This window comes from Periophthalmus magnuspinnatus, chromosome 21 (genome assembly GCF_009829125.3).
Source record: "Periophthalmus magnuspinnatus isolate fPerMag1 chromosome 21, fPerMag1.2.pri, whole genome shotgun sequence".
Lineage (NCBI taxonomy): Eukaryota > Metazoa > Chordata > Actinopteri > Gobiiformes > Gobiidae > Periophthalmus > Periophthalmus magnuspinnatus.
This window is the reverse complement of record NC_047146.1, coordinates 19,630,023-19,636,022: the sequence shown is the minus strand read 5'-3', so window position 1 is coordinate 19,636,022 and position 6,000 is coordinate 19,630,023.

Sequence of the window (6,000 nt, the reverse complement as noted above, 5' to 3'; positions counted from 1 at the left end):
GGATTGGAGGAGGCTCGCAGCGGGCTTTATTAACGGGGGCGGGTCCGGTGGAGGCGCGCTGGGCTGGGGCATGCTCCTCACTCACGGGCAGAGGTGGGTACCAGAGTCAGAAGGTGTACTGGAGTAAGAGTAACGTTACTTCAAAGTGGTATTACTGAAGTAGAAGTACAAAGTAGTGGTTCAAGAAAGTACTCAAGTAAAAAAAAAAAAAGTATTTGGGAAAACTACAGTTAAGAGTAAATCAAAGAGTAAGTAATAATCAGATTTTTATTGCCATTGTCAGTGAACACAACTCACAAACTAGGAACTTTCTTTGGTGATAAAGTGCAACATAAAACATGGAATAATAATATATAAGTTAAAAAATATATGCTTAAAAATAAAATAGTCTTAGAGGTAGATACATACAACAAGAGTAATGTTACTTCAAAGTGGTATTACTGAAGTAGAAGTACAAAGTAGTGGTTCAAGGAAGTACTCAAGTAAAAAAAAAAGTATTTGGGAAAACTACAGTTAAGAGTAAATCAAAAGAGTAACTTCCATATTTATTATTAAAATAATCAGATTTTTATTGCCATTGTCAGTGAACACAACTCACAAACTAGGAACTTTCTTTGGTGATAAAGTGCAACATAAAACATGGAATAATAATATATAAGTTCAAAAATATATGCTTAAAAATAAAATAGTCTTAGAGGTAGATATATACAACAAGAGTAATGTTACTTCAAAGTGGTAGTACTGAAGTAGAAGTACAAAGTAGAGGTTCAAGAAAGTACTCAAGTAAAAAAAAAAGGATTTTGGAAAACTACAAGTAAGAGTAAATTAAAGAGTAACTATTGGGATTGATTAGAAGAATCAGAATCAGAAGAGTTTTATTGCCATTGTCTGTGAACACAACTCACCAACTAGGAACTTTCTTTGGTGATAAAGTGCAACATAAAACATGGAATAATAATATATAAGTTAAAAAAGATATGCTTAAAAATAAAATAGTTTTAGAGGTAGATATATACAACAACATCAGAACAACAGTGCAAACACGACTTATTAAAGTGACCGGTATTATAAAGTGACCAGTTTAGTACAGATATTCAAAAGCGTCAATTGGTACAGATATTATAAAGTGTTCATGAGAAGATAGACACAAAAATGAGACAAACTAAATCATATCTGACGAAATCATTTCATGCTGTCAACATAAATCTTTTGTCACTTGCAGACTTACTCACAGTGGGAAAAAAAGGTGCATTTGCTCAAGAAAACTGTTACTTCAATACAAATATCACTCACAGTAAGTGTAAAAGTATGCTGCCAGAAAAGTTCTTTAAAAAAAAAAAACTTCTTTAAAAAGTTACTCAAATAAGTGTAACTGGGTATTACCCACCTCTCCTCACCGAGATGTTGTGTTTTAGAGCAGTTACTGGGATAATATTGACTTTGCTTAAGCCTGCTTGCATCGGTATGCTCGTTAGTTCAAATATTTTAATTAGTTCAGGGCACATTCTGACCTTTTTTAACCTGCTGAACCTCTCCCCCATCTATTTTTCTGCTCATATGTCAAAAATATAGTTTGTTGAGAAATTCCATTGTGAAAGCTTGCAAAGACATATTTTTGCATTGTCAAAAATGTTACAGGCATAAGATATATATAGTAAAATGCTATAATTTATATTTAATAGGGTTATTTGAAAGCTTTTGTCATGAACTGCAGTAGTGAAAAAATTGTTTCCCTTGCTTAGAGCCATGGGGGTCAGGGCCTAACAGGTCCCTAGGGTTCTTTAAAAAGATAATATAAACTTTGGAAAGGAAAATCAAAAAAGCCTGTTACCATGGAAATCTGCCATGGATGTGGCAGTCATGCAATACTCTCATAGATATATATTAGCTAAACAATGTTAAAAAGTAAACAAAAGCGCAGTGGAACAACTACTGTGTCACTGCTGGTAAATGTATCTCTCTCTCTCTCTCTCTCTCTCTCTCTCTCTCTCTCTCTCTCTCTCTCTCTCTCTCTCTCTCTCTCTCTCTCTCTCTCTCTCTAATGTCAGAAAACATTTGAATGAGCACTAAGGCTAGTATTTAGCATCTTAAAATCTCATTGGTTTAACATTAGGCCCACTGAAAATTCTATGTTATGTGACGTCACAATCCCGAGCTCTCTAATGTCTTTAAAGGTGCACTATGTAAGTTTATGGTGGGAGAGTCCACAGTTTTAGAATCTTGCTCACACAAACAGTGACGATGAAGTGGTCAGTTCCTCTTCAAACACAAAGTTAAGTACAAGTCAAAATACAATAGATCCACTCAGCAATATACACAAAAAATATGGGTCACTGAGAGAAAATGTGCCTAAAGTCATAGCACTTAGTCAAAAGGGAAGGAGAGAGTTGAAATAATAGGCTTTACTTGTTTTGTAACACATTCAGGACATGTGAAAGTGGCTCAGTGGTTAGTGCAGTGATCCCCCAACCCGAGGATCGATTCCTTAGACCGTTAGAAGTTCTGTCGTTGTGTCCTTAGGCAAGACATTTCACCTAGAATGAAAGTCGTTTGTGCATGAGCACTGGTCAGAGTGGCGCAGATAGGCAGCCTTGCCTCAAGGCCACCACCAAGTATAAAGTGAATGATTAATGACTACAGTGCAGCAAAGAGGCTTTAACAAGACTATAAAACAGATTACAGGTATAAGGCATTATTATGATGTTAAGTGGGTAAGAAGACTGATCCTAGGAGGTCAACATGAGGCCTATTCAACTTATTCCAGAAGTTGCTGTGGGCGCCGCCATCATCATTCGGGTTGTATTTTGCATGGGACTAAATCTTGAGATCAAATAAGTGCTATACAGACTATAGAGCCTCCCAGAGAATCGGTGCAGTGTTGACTTGTTGGTCACATGAACATAGATCATTTTACACAAATCAACCTACTTTATATTAGATTTGAAAACCTTTCTCAAGTTCTCCATTGAAATGAATGGGATTCCAGATTAACAAGAAGTGCCACCACAAAGAAAGTGTCGTTTAGAGCATTTAGAGGAAAAAATGTACAGAGAGGAATAAGGTCAATAAAGCTCCTGCACCCATGTGACCTAATTTGATGGGGACACCATTTTGGCAGTGTTGAATTAATCAAAAAAGGTCCCTGGGGATGTGTAATAAAAAATACTTTATTATAAAGTCCTGTACCTATAACGTTTACTGATACTCACAGTATAAATGATAAAATAGCACAAACATGACCTGCTTTAACTAATGTACAAATGTTGTTGCCTATCAGCAGCTAAAGGACTCATGTCAATAGAATAAACACACAAACTACTGGTTTAACTTGTTTGTGATTTTATTTTCTATAATTGGCATTCCTAAGTAGTCAATTAACGTTAAGCAAATGAACAGTGTTTTTGTGATTGCTTCTCTAAACTACTCTCTCTCTCTAATTAATAGATTATAATGCTGCGTGACAATACACAAACATACAGTTATGAGACAATGGTTGAATCATTCAAATAAAACCAAATAAAAATAGAACAATATTGATGTAAAAATACATTCATAGCTTAATAAATGTACGGCTTGATTAGCTGCTACACCTTTTTGCTGCAGAAATCCACTTCTCTCATCAATCTGGATCAATCTGGAAAAGAGCTCAGGCTTTCTTCTACACCTGATAATGTGTACATCCCAATGCACAACAATAATCTACAATCTCTGAAACTCCCTTGAGATTTGATACGGCAGACACAGATGGGGTTTGAAGGTGCATGCTGGGATTGCATGAGGACAACTGATGGAGCTCTATTCTTATGTCATTATGTCATAAATTAGACTGGAACTTAACGGTTGGCGGCTGGACTCCCTAATAATTGGCATGATTGCAAACATTCATTAACGTTAATGGTGAAATTCCAGGTTTGACCAGTATCCCTCCTGTCCTTTGTCCTTTTCACAACTTCAGATCAATGAAATGAAAAGTGCATTACATAAGCCAACCACAGCCTTAGTCGTATAGTAAAAATAGAAAGTCAACTGTACACTTTCATGTGTGTGTCACATATAGCTGGTTTCGCCCGCGCCTTTGCCCCGGGCAGGTGCGGCTGTTGGTGACCCCCCTGTGAGTCAACTGCGGGCCTCCCTCACACACCCGCAGCCTGTGCAGTGACTCATCTCATGTGTGGCAGTTGACAATCATTAGGCTGTAATGACACGATGAGATTCTTGTCACATTTTTAACAACATAGTCTTACAGTATTCCCATGGGCTCTGTGTAAAGCTGCTAACCCTGTACTTTGCAGCTCTACAAGCATGTTCTGAAATGCCCCTGTGTGTCAGATGCCCTCCCTGTGTCCATAGGGTCTTATTCTGTGTAAAAGCTGCTAATCTTAGAAAAGTGAAATTGCTTAAATGTGTATTATTCAGTTGGTGGAAGTGGAAAACCTGCCTAATTCGACGCATAATATAAGCATGAGGTTCATGGACAAAAACTGAGTTGACCTTACCAGTCCAGACTACAGTACACCTGTGACCCCTGACCCCTGAGTGACCCTGACCAAGGGCAGAGCCTACAGCCTGGTTCAGCAACATTCCTTTTATACAGCAGCACACATCTCTATGGGCTCCGGATGAGTTAAGACCACCCAACATTCTTTGGCACTCTATCCGATTTTTACTGTCTTAAAAAATGATCTAGTTCATTTGCAGTGGTCCAAAGTTATTCCTCACTTACTTTATGCATTCCAATCATCCTCAATATTCACCATGATGAGTTTATAAACACTTTTCACAACTCCACACCACCACTAGACCAGACCGAAGTTTTGACATCACAGCCATCGACTATATAAGGAAGTGGACTAAGTAAGTGAGATGTCACCCAAAGGGTTCAGCTCCAGTGAAATGAAGCTCATCGAGGCCAGCAGTTACAAATTTGGAAAACGATTTGCATATTTGGTATTCCAAGCACAAATATCATAGCAACCACAGAGCCAATCCGGAGTGAGGCTGTTGAAGGTAACGCCCCTTGACAACGTTGCTAAGCACCTGCTTCCTGCTTAGCAAGGCTATCAATCAAACTGGTTGCTAACACTAGCAGGAGCGACCTTGGTGAAAGATGGCACCTGATTTATCTGTCATGAATGTTTATATCTTGATTTATGGACACAATAACGAAATAAAAATACCAGGATCATCTACAGTGGGTTAATACAAACATTTTAAGACCAAATTGATGAGCCTGACACCATAATTTACAAAGAGAGGTGCAACCTTTTTTCAATAGAAAGTAAATTGCAGCCAGAGTCGAAGGAGCTAGAAACACGTCCATGCTTACCCACCCTAACTCTAACCCTGTTTGGAATGCTAGCAGGTTAGCTATGTTCATTTATGTGTACAGTGTATGATCACAGCAAAACTCAAAATAACAACTAGCATGATAACACACACTTCCTGATTATCAGACAATAAAACCCTTTATAATTAGATGCAGACAGTACACAGCGGATATATTTTGACCTCATGAGCTGTTTATATGATATATCTGTACTGTGACAAGATACATTTTGCTCAAATACATTGGAAAAAGTTTACTTCCTGTTTGGACTTTGGACAATAGATTTGAGGTATTCTGTTTTAGAACTCACAGCTACTTCCTGTATTTTTGTACTTTTTATCAATCTTTTTTCCCCACAAACTGCAACTGATGTAAAACTATGATAAATACTGACCACAGGTACTATCTCACCAAACCATGTCAGAATTGGAAAAACATGAAAACCCGTTAAATGCACTTCAAGCAAAACTACATAAACTACATAAACGTGAGACTGCTAGTGATTTGTATTATGGTGAAGGTCTGACTCTCTCTCTAGTTCTCTTAAAAGTGCAGAGTTCCTATAGAAATCCTCGTGTCATGGCAGAGGAATGCTTGTGAAGACCACTCCCAACATTTGAACCCTAAAGTGGAGTGAGTTCTCATATAACGCTGGTTAACCTTAGTCAAATTTA